Raw genomic sequence first — 12,332 nt, 5'->3', positions numbered from 1 at the left:
TAAACCAATATTATATGAATAGCTAGGACATTTAACTTCTATCTTGGCTAGGCAACCCTGGAGATAAACTCAAGGAGAAGCTACCTTGATTCAAATGCAAGCTAAACCTACTCTCCCCTTCCAAAGTAGTAAATCTGAAGTCAGACTGTTTCTGGGGGAGTTTCAGAGTTGGAAAATATACGAGCAAAAATTCCTTGCATATTTCCATTTAATAATATCTGGATTAACTGGAAATATACATATATATTTATTTATATATATTTAATTGATTGTAACTCTAATTGTGTTGCTATTCTTGCTAGTATCTTTCCTTCTGGGTAAATATGATGTGCAGTATATATTGTGTACTACTCTGTATTTCAATAAATAGGGGGTAAAAAGAAATTTGTCTTTACCTAGCAGTGCATTTTTATTTTCCCATTTGATAATCTGTCAACTCCAGCTATTTCCATAAAATTTAGTCTATAGGAACCTAAATTATCTTACTGACTCATAAAATATCATTCTTAATCATTGTACTGATAGACATTAAAAATCTGGAGAGCAAAACATACCAGGCATCTTACGCTCCTTAGCACTACAAATATACATATCAAAAAGAACAATGTGCATCTTATAAAATGCGGGGGTCTTTCATAACAATGAAATTATTTTAAGGGGTGATATTCAGATGGTTGGGCACTCCAATGTGAAGGGCAACTTACTAAAAACTTCCCAGTCAATCAAAATGCTTATTTGCCTACTTTTACATTTTAAAAATGGATATGATTCTTCATCTGTAACCTATCATGAGATAATTATGATAGTTCGTATTTCCTAGTTTCTAGCTGTGCCTTGCTACCTGGTGTGATAAAAAATATTATGTGTTTAAATTTTAAAAACTTTGTTTTTAAAAGATACATTAAAAGATATATTACCATTAGTCCTCCTCAAAATACTGTGTTTTAATTTTTAAAAAATGAGACCAAATATTTTATGTGTAGTGTCATGTATGCATAATGGTACATTTCTGACCTGGTTGAAAATATAAAGTATTTTTGAGGTTCAAACATAATATATTTTTACATTAAAGCAGATGGAGAAATTAGATCAATATGTATTGATCTTACCTAAACTGAACAGTTAGTCTAATATAAAACAAAAAAGTCATTTGCTTATTGATATTTCCAAGTAATGTATTAGACTAAATTTAAAATAGAAGACTTTAATTGATTTTATCAATATATATAGAACTCTTATAATTGTCCTAAGTGTTTTACAGTTAAAAGACCTTATAAGAATACTTTTAAAGATTTAATCAAAAAGAATCAGCAAATAGTTTTTGAACTCTGTATTTTCAGTTTGTAAAATGAAAGGCAATGGCAAAAGAGAATTAACAGTCTAAGGGCACTATTCTCAAACATATTAATGCTACGGCAGAGCACACTTGAAAGGTGTCTGTGAAATGATTTCCATTTGAATTTGAACATTCAAATATACCTTACTGTTGAATGCTTTCATACAATGAATGAAATGACAATGGCACTGTTTTATACAAGTGGAAACAAATTTCCACTCAGTAATATTCCCAATAGTTGTCCAAATATTTTAAAATCTTAATTATATGTGCACACTCATGTTAGTCAGATTTCCGTTGCTATGAAAAATACCTGAGATAAATCTTTTGAATGACTTATTCTGGCTTGTAGTTTCAGAGTAGATTATGGTAGGTAGATTGGGTCCCATTACTTTTGGATAGTGATGGTATAATGCATCATGGCAAGAGCATGTGCAAAAGAAGTCTGTTCATCCCATCATGATCAGGAAACAAACAGAGATAGGAAGGGATGTTGGCTCTATTAATGCCTTCAAGGAATGCCCCCAGTGACCTACCTGCCTGCTATTAGACCCTTTCTCAAAGTTTCCACAACTTCTTAATAGCAGCACAGGCTGGTGACCAAGCCTTCAATAGATGGACAAGAAAGGGACATTTAAAATCCAAACTACACTTATGTGGTAATAAGCAAATGCATATATAAATATCCATCCAGGTACTTAGATGTACACAAATGCTTTTCTAAAATATTGACATGTTAATATTTTCCCAGTGTAACTCCAAATGAAACTTCTCACTTTTCAAGGACAAAAATCTGTTAACTGTGTATGTATAAGGGGAATTATAAATTTATGAACACAATATAGAACATAGTGATATTTCTCAAAGACTGATATAAAAGATGACAAATGGTAAAATTTGGTAAAATTCTGCTATAAATTCAAGTAGAGTCTCACAGCAAAACAATTTATTAGGTATAAAAATATCAATATAAGCTGAAATAGATATTGCAGAGGAGAAATAGAGTATCACTGCTAGGCACTAGAATTTGAAAGTCTAAATCCAACCATCCATTCATTATTTCAATGATTCATATATGCTGCTAGGTTGAAAATATCAAGGTAAGTCATGTTCTTAGCAAAATCACAGCCTGGAAGTAAAGACAGTTATACAGAACAGAAATAGTTTGTTATGGTTTGTGTCTGGATGTCCCCCCATGCAGTCATGGAGGCATGCTTTTCAGAGGTTGGCTTCTAGAGTTTGTGATTGATTCACAGTCCAACACTGGGATTGGCAGTGTGACTACTGCACTCACCCTGGGGCAGGTGGTGTGCATACAATATAAGGGAGGGAAAGAGGCTTGCTACTCCCTTTGTCCCCCTTTTCTCTTGCTGCTTTTGGTATCTTCCAGCTCCATAAACAGTTGCCCTCTGCCCTGTGACACTCTGCTTTGGAACCAGCTGATTATGGACTGAAACCTAAGTGAACTGTGAGTTAAATAAACCCTTCTTTCCTTCATTTTGGGAGTCATGTATTTTGTCTCAGCAATGAGAGAAAAGTAACCAAGACATAATTTCTTTCCTTGATATGATTCATCTTCACCAACAATAGAGACTTGGACTTGTTTCCTGCATGATCCAAATCCTACATCACACTTTACAGTCTGTTTCCCTCCCATGCCTCAATATGTCCAATTCTCTGTTTCTAATTTCCTCTTTAAGATCAAACTCATCATGGATATCTCTTGTGGTACTAATCCCAGGCTTTCCAGGCATTCATATCACATTACTCACCAGCCTTTTACCAGCTTGTATAATAGCCTAGTGGAACCTGACATAGCATAGATGATTATGGCAAGTACTTCTCTTGTACCCCTTTAGTTTTGGGGCCTTAGTACTAACTGGCAAGTGCTGTAAAGATAACATCACAATCGGTGGCCCTAGAGGAACCGTCTAGGTGCCTAGGACTTTAAGGAAGTATGAACCTATGGAAGCCTTCACAGGGGAATAATTCTTATAATGTGACTTTGAGCCTTGAAAAATGAGTAGAGATCTCAGAGATACTGAGGCTAATACAATAGCAGAAAAACATTGCTTTCTTTTACAGGGCAGAGAGCCATAGAAGATGAGCCTAGCCCCTAAACACTGTAGCAGTATATGACCACAAGCTCCAATCAAGACAATGAAAATACTCCATTAATTTACCATAGAGTTGTAAATAGAATAGATACTTATTTTACAGTATTGCTTAGAGCTAGGATATGGAAAATTTAGAAATGTTTTTCAAAAAATTTGAAATAAAATCATTATTTTCAAACAATTTAAAAACCACAAGCCATTTATGGCTGTGTGATAGTCAACCTTTCACTGTTGTGATAAAGTACTGCATAATATTAATTTGAAAGAGGTAAGATTTATTTTGGTTCATGGTTTTAGAGATTTCAGTACATGTTCACTTGGTTCCATTTTTTCTGTGCCTGCTGGGGTAAAGTAGAACATCATGATGGAAGTGCATGGTGAAGCATAGCTGCTTATCTTACGGTGACCAGGAAACTGTCAAAAAATGGTCAGGACCAAAATACACCTCTAAAAGTCACATCCCTAGTGATGTATCTTCTCTAGCTAGGACAACCTCCTATAGTTTCTGACATCTCCCAATAACTCACACAGTTATGAATTCATCAGTGAGTTCATTCTTAGATGAGATTAGAGTTCTCATGATCCAGTCACCTTCTAAAAACCCCTCCTCTAACACTGCTGGCCTGAGAACTTCATGAGACTTCACTGTGATTTCAGCACGTGAGACTTTGGAGGACATTCCAGGTCCAAATCATAACAAGGTGAAGTTGATTACTTTAAGACCAGTCTCCCTGATTTAAAATATTCTCTCTTAAATCATCTTGGCTTTAATTTTCTTTCCTCTGATCCTATGGTCAATATGCAGTAATGTCAGTATAATTTCCTTCTCCATATAGATATTTCCAACTAGATAGAAAGTATGACCAGATTAACTGGAATTATATGATCAACTTCAGTTACGGGTTTGGCATTTTGGTTTGTATGTCAATATGTGTAAGTTTGGTAACTTTAGGTTAAAGAATTTACTAACTGACCAACTACTGAACATTCTATAGTTTCTTGACCTGCAAAATGGAAATCTTTAGCTATAGTGGCTCATCCAGAAAGGACTGTTTATTAGAATCAGTTTCCTGACTGTTCTCAATGATATCTCTATCTTGATCTTCTTAGTTACCTTAATAATTATGGATCCATGAGATTTCTTAAAATTTTTAAAGTGCCATAAGGACTTGTATGAGAAAATAGAATTTCAATACAATAGTATTAATAACCCTCCTAACTTTTTGTGTTGCTATATATGATTAATGCCATAGAATTTGGCAATTTATAAATAATAAAGATAACTCTGGAGGCCAGGAAGATTGATACCAAAGTGACAGCTCATCTGGTGTCTGGTGAAGACTTGATCTCTGCTTCCTCTGGCTTGTCACTGTATCCTCAAGGTGAGAGAGCAATGAACAGTGAGTGTGAGTGGAGGAGATGAACCTACTCCTTTAGCCCCAGCTCTCCACTCTTACGATTTAATCACTTCATAAAGAGCCACCTCTTAATACTATCACATTGGTGGTTACATTTTAACATATTAATTTTGGGAAATGCATTTAGACAAAGAAATACCCTATCAAAGAAGGCAGAATTTTGAATACTACAAGCAAAAGTGTTAAAAAATAACTTCATGATATAATAATTAGTTTTAGCAATAATATATTTGATTTTTTTCCAAAAGAATCTGTTAATTGAGGAACTATGATCTGTGGCATCAGCTAGGAGAATGCACTCCACAGACAGCTAACTACTGTGCAATTAACCAAGAGCTCAGGTACTGTGTTAAAAATTGTTGTTTCTATGTCTCCTAAAGATTGTGTCCAGCCAATGGCTATGCGCAGTAAAATTACTAATGTCAACCAGTTCCAGAGAAATACTTTCTTCTTAAAGTCAAGTTTGGCTTAGGGATTTGCCTATGATTTCCTAAACCTCCTAGAAGTCTAGAATTCTTTCTCTTATGCTTATCTTCTTCTCTTACACATTTGGGGTCAAAATTGCCTCATATTTCATGGCTCTCCTCCATTTTCCTCCAGTTTTCTTTAAAGCTGGCATTTCCTCCAACAAAATCTTTCAATATTAGCTTCTTGAAAAACTCTGACCAGTACAAACTCTGACAGTTTGTCCCAGTGCTTATTCAAAGATTCATGAACAACATGATTGTCCTAAGAGGCAGAGGTCACACTGGGACAGGAACAGTCACAAAACGTGCTCTCTCTGAGGATGGCCTGGCCTGCACCACAGCTGAGAGTCTATTTTGCATGCTTTCCGTTCCCTAGGAAGGTCAGCTTACTTGCTTGTAGATTGGTGGCAGTGTCTCTTTTCCATCTCTGTCAAGGCAGTATTTTGTTCTAATTAGGATAATATGTATTTTGTATGTGGCGTTTTCCTTTCCTAATGATTATGCTTCTGACAGTGTCATTATTGAGCTTCTGAGTGCTTCATTTATGACCACAATGCAAATGTCTTCCGAGGAAAGCAGTAAAGAATTTCTTTGCTGTTCAGTGGATTCACTGCTGTTATCTATAAATGAATATTCAGAAATACATGCATTTACAGGAAAAAAACCCCAAATACAGAGTTCCTACGGAGCTGTCTCGGAGCTAGAATTCTTGGTCCAAGAACAAGAAGGTAGAAAATTGAGTGGAGCTGTATGTTGCTTTATATAATACCTCATTTGCAGAAATTTACTACTCAGGAACACAATCCTAGATGCTCCTAAGTTAGAATTCTTAGTAACAAATGGAAAAATAATTCTGCTAAGCAACATGTATTTCTTTCTATTGAATTGGATGCTGAGCCTAGTGTTTTGGGCTTCTCCTAGTGATTATAGTATTAGATAGGATGATCAGTCTTAACCACAAAAACAAAGGGAAAAATATAGATGAAATTCAGGGAATCCTGAAATGCCTCATGGTTAAAGCTATTAGGATACCATGACAATCTTATGCACCTTAGAATACCAAGGGTCTGCATCCATTTGTAATAAATTTTCAAATTATTCTATCATTTGAAGAACTTTGTCCAGCTCAAATTACTAAATAGGAAAAATGAAAGACAATGTATAGTGTAGAAGGAAAATTATGTGAACATATGTGTATTACATACAATGAGTTACAGAAATAGACTTGCATGCACTCATCATTTGAGATGAGATACCCCAGAACTCCAGGGAGAAGGGACTTACTGAACAATCATGCACTTGAATCTGAATGCAGTAACAAATGAGACCTTTTTTGGAGGATGCCGTTTGGGAATTGAATCATCACAGTTCTGCTTGTGCAAGAGAACTGTATTAGGTAAGTATAGGAATAATAGTGCCTGCTGATGTGAAGGTGAGAATTTCTCATTGTTTTTGATCACCCACAGTCTGAAGCCTCTATATTTTTTTGGAAAATGTTGAACTCTATGGAGAGCATACTTATATTTATAGAAGCTGATTGTGCCAAAAGGTTACTTTCCCATATTCCTTTGCAATGAAAACATGGAAACAGTGCCAGTTTCTGCCATAAAGGCATATCTTCTGCAGGCTCTGAACCAGAAGTGTCTTGTGTCATGGTCCATAAGGATCACACATAAATGAAAATACTGGGAGCAGTGGTTGCCTCCATATCCAGTTTTCAAAGTAGCATTATACAATAGGTCTTAGGCCAGCAGTGATGGAGTCAGAAGTTCAAAGTGAGGTAAGGGGTACAGTCCACCAGCCGATCTTACTGTTTAAGTAGCTTTTTCTGATTTAAGCAGGGGTAGCCCTATTCTGCTTTGTGAAATTACCTACAGATGTGCATCACATACCTTGGTATGTTATAGTGCCTCAGTTTCCCTAGATACTAGATACTAGATTCCTGAGATACAGAATTGGATTTGTCTTGACATTCAGCTGCAAAAATCCTTACCATCATTCATCACGCTCTATTACTTGGAAGAGTTACATTTCACAGATATTAAGCATCCCTTTGGAGATAAATGGTCTCCTCAAAATGCTTCTAAATTAAATCAATTATATAGTCTCCCAACTGTTGGATAGGGTACCATCTACTAATAATGGCAGTCAGTTTGATTTGAAAACTGTATTTTTATTGAAAATTTAATACCCATCTAAACTGTCTTCCATCTTCACATCATTGATGTACTGCTCATATCTTTGAACTTGCTTTTCATCACTGTGTTTTTCACTAACTTACTATTCTTTTCACAAAGGACAGTGTGGTCTGTATGGCTTGTTCAGCCTGACTTCCAAACTGAAATTGTTACTGCGTCTCCTTCCTGCCTTTCGAAACTCTTGGTGTGTCTCTCCTGTTGCTTAGTTTGGTTCTTTGCCAAATCCAACAGCTGAAATAACAGTGTTTTATAGTTTATTTAGAAACTGCTTTTGAGATGGTGGAAGGTTTTGCAGAAAAAGAGACTTTTAGAGGAGCAGAAGCAATCTTGATATCTAGGCTATTTTAACTGAATAAGAGCTTACAACAAATAAAATGGACTTTTATGTACTTAATTTTGTACAAAATTCACAGAAGTCATAACTTTGTATAAGCAGAATCTTGTTTGGTTGATTTCTATTGGTTTCCGATAAGGGAAAAAATGACTATATCATTCGAAATGCATCATAATTCTCAAAAATTCTCCATATCACATCTCCACTTTTTATACATTCAGATGGGGAGATGAGATGGAGACGGTAGTACTCTTGAAGATCAAATTCGCTACTATTGTAAGCTTTCTCAGTAGATACAGCTCATCATCCAAGTCACTGAAACACATAAATCCCTGAAGAGCACTTCTTTGCCATTTTGTACTCTTCCAACAACACACTGTAAAGAGAATAAAGTATTTTTAAGAAACTTGACATTCAATGTATTTATTTCCAGCATACCCTTCATCACTTTGTTCCAGAAAGAAAAAATCAAAAGTTACAGCAGAAAACTGCAAATGTTTCCCAACATCTTATTATTCTAAAATATTGATAAAGTTTATAATGAAAATACTTCTCATGTTTTTCCTATTAGTACCACTAAAACTAGCTGAGCAGATGATTATTTAATAAAGTAAAAAGCAGTGCATATAATTTCAGCTCATAGAAGCTATGGGTGCCTAAGAGGGCATATCAACAAGCAAAGGAAGAGGTTTTTAAATGACACTGAGAGCTGTAAAACTCACATTTAAAAATTATAAAAAAGCAAGAATCTATTATTGCAAGGTAATGTGAGCATCTGTCAATTGTATGGAATGGCATGCAGAAGTATTGCCTCTGAGGACTGGGGTATAAAGACCTGGTTGTACTTTTTGAAAACTGAGAGCATAATCAGTTTCATTAATGCATGAGTTGCCTGGAATATACAATTTCATGACTGCCAAAAAGAGCAGAAGGCAGAGGATGAGGAAGATCATGCTAAGTTTCATCCAGCGGTGTAGGGAAGCTGGGCCTTATGGAACTGGTATTTTCAACCTAATACTGCCTTCCCATAAAACTCTACAGAGCAGCCTATTTCAATACCTCTGCAATATCAAAGATCATTTCAGCTAATTTGTCTAATTTCCCAACTTTAAAAGATATAAGAACTATTTAAATTAAAATAGAATTTGTGATTAGAGTCTGCTCTAACCATAGAAGCATAGAAAGTTAGTAACTGTTAGACTATCCAGTTAGTACCTGTTAGACAGTGACTATTACACTTGGGTGGTGACTCAGCAGGAAAAGAAGAAATAGATGATAAGTGCTTATGATCTTAGATGAGCATATAGAAATTGGATTTTATAAGAGTGCTGGAAAATCTTTGGAAAAATGTAAGCAAAAAAGTAACATATATTTTTGACCTGTTTAAAAGGTATCTGGTTACTTGTGAAGAGTGGAAAATAGGAAACCAAGAGTGGACAGAGATTTTTCAGCAGGCAGCTGCATTTATTACGAAGGCAGAGGTTTGGTAATAGAGAAACTGGTTTTCATTAGCTGGTAGACATGTAGTGTGGTAGGATAGAAAAGTGAGGACGATTTTTGAGTGGAGATTACCAAATGCTAGCCACTTGGGGATTAAGAGGCTGGGAGTATGGTGGTAACTTACTGAAATGCAGAAATTTGAGAGCAGTAGAAATAGATATAAACAGAGAAAGGATAGAACCAATGTAACAGAGAAGGGGCAAATTCTGGAATTTATTATTAATTATACATATTTGGAAGTAACTGGAATATTGGTTAGAATTAAAATCAAGAATCAGATGTAAATCATCACAGGGGAAAGTAGTAATGTGCTACATAATTAAAAAAAAGCTAAAGATACAAACTTCCTTCTGATTATGAACATAGAGAATTTTTCTTTGACAATCTCTTAATTAGTTATTAGCATGATAGTCAAGAACATTCATAAAATATATACTTAACATGTCCTTAGTACCTGCCTGGGATTTGAAGAGTGGAGATGATGGAAGGCCAGCTCCTCCACCCATACCGCTCCCATTTCTTTGCACAGCTCCTATTGTCACCGACCAGCCCTAAGGAGCTTGTTCTTTCAGTCTGCCTTTCTCTCTCTCTCTCTCTCTCTCTCTCTCTCTCTCTCTCTCTCTCTCTCTCTGTATGTGTGTGTGTGTGTGTGTATGCACGTGAGACCTTTTCACCTACAGGCTTATAGACAATAATTGTATCTATTTAGATAGAAATTTTAATTTAGCAGTGAGAAACAATTACTTCCAAAATAAAATTACCTAGTGGGATAAATTTAAATTTGTTGCCAATCATAATCCCGAAAAACATAGTCTGGGACACCATAATCATGAATGTTAATGTCTTAGTTACTTTTCTCATCTCTGATGCAAAATAACAAACACCCAAATTTAATAGAGGGAAGTTCTGCTTCACTTACAATCTGCAGAGGTTTTAGGTCATAGTTGACTGGCTCCACAGTAGGGTGGATTGGCAGAGGGGCATCACAGAAGAGAAACAGTCTGCAGCAAGCAGTCAAGCAGAAAGCAAATCAGAAGTAAGTACAAGTGACCTGAGCAGCTTCTTTCTGCCCCCTTTTCATTCTGTGTAGACTGCCAGACTTAAAGGGATAATATCAGCATCACATATTCTAGATCCAGTCCTATGTATGACTGCATGAGGTTTTGGGAATGACATCTAGATGCAAGCCATAACAGCTGAAATTCTAAAAGATCAAAATTCTAAAAGTGTAAAATCCAGCAGTCACAAAACTGAAGTACTGAAATCCCAATTGTTGAATTCTAAAAGTCAAAATCCAAATATAGCAATTCTTATTTTTAAGAAGGCTACATATGATCTACAGAATTAATGCATTTTAGTTGAATGCAGGATACTTGCATATTATTAGACAGAACAAATACTTAAAAGTAATATGTACAAATTTCAAAGGTACATATTATGGGTACTGCAAAACAGAAACTAGTTTAATTTCAAAAGCTAGATAGTAACTAGACTTTCAACTAGACAGCATATGCTTATAAAATTTGTGAACCATCACCACTCTCCAAATACAAGTGCACTAAGTGTTCCAAAGATTTAGAAGTGATTTTGTATGAGAAGATGGTGGAACAACAAGTAGCAAAGTAAAAAACCTCTCTGAGAGAAATAGCACAGATGCTGGAATATAGCATTCTGGAGACGACCAGAAGGAAAGAAATGGATCCTCTCAACCCAGGAAGAAAAAAAAGAAAGAAAAGAAAAGAAATGAAAAACTTATGCAGAAGGTGGTAGGTAGCCAGACATGCTCTCACCAGAGCTGGTCCCATTGTGTGAGAAGCACAGTGGAATCTGGAGATGCATGGTGATGGTGAAGTTGGGGGTTGGCAAGCTGGAAGGCTTCAGTCAGAAGACACGGTGCCAGAGGTGAGCAGCAGACTGGAGAACTGCACCAGCTTGCAGTGAGCACCAGCTACTCAGTCCTCCCACGGAAGTGGGCGATTAGCCGGGCTCCATTTTGGAGTCGGGCAGATAAGCCCGGAACCAGAACTGCAGCTTGTTTCATTCAGCCACTCCTAACGCAGAGCAGATTGGTGAAAATTTCTTGGACTGAGTCCTGCCCCTGTGCACGATCCAATAGCCAAGGCCAAGGTTGCCCTAAAGCTATCCCTAACCAACCACCACCATGTGGCACACACCAATGTGGTGAAGACTCCCAGTGGTTAGCCAGTTCAGAAGAAAAGGATCAGCCTGCCCCACCCCTGCATATGTTCCAGTAGTCACCAGAAGATTGGAGAAAGCAGAAATCCTAGTCAACATGCTTCAGAGTAATTATAACCAATACAGGAAGTGCTGGGGACCCGACTACCCACTTGTTTGGAAGAAACCAGGAACATAACAAGAGGAAGAAACAAAAGGCAGTCTCTGGCCTGCAACCCAAGCAGTACTGGCCCAGGCGAGGTAAACACAGAAGAGATCAGGAGTTGCACACCTGCAATTTCTGAAGCAACAACATCTGACATAAATAATTTTGTGAAACTATAAAAGAACTTAACATAGAAATATTAATACAAGTAAAGGAAAATAAAAGAAAAATAATAAAAGAAATGCTAAACAGCTCTCAAGAGGACACAGATGGAAGCAGAAGAGCATAGAAAAAGAAGAGAAACATTTAATGAAGAATATAAAAAGAATTCAGAATACATGAAACAGATTCAAAGAGATTACCAGGAAATTAAAAACTCCATTGAAATCTGGCAAAGCTGCTTGAAAGAAACTAAAGAAGGATGGACTCTAAAACCTTGAAGACAGGTTTGCAACTTGTGATCACAAAAGGAAAGATCTCTTAAAAATAGCAAGGAAGCAGGAAGTGACAATAAAAAGACTAGAAGATGACAAGAAGATCTGTACCTTAAGAATAAAAAATGTGATTGAAGAAGCAGGGGTAAACAATACAAATGAAATACAAAGCCTATTTACAGAAATA

This window comes from Cavia porcellus, unplaced genomic scaffold (genome assembly GCF_034190915.1).
Source record: "Cavia porcellus strain 051 isolate PalLab524CR breed Dunkin Hartley unplaced genomic scaffold, mCavPor4.1 scaffold_14, whole genome shotgun sequence".
Classification (NCBI taxonomy): Eukaryota; Metazoa; Chordata; class Mammalia; order Rodentia; family Caviidae; genus Cavia; species Cavia porcellus.
The sequence above is the reverse complement of the archived record's forward strand: the minus strand, read 5'-3'. Positions refer to the sequence as shown.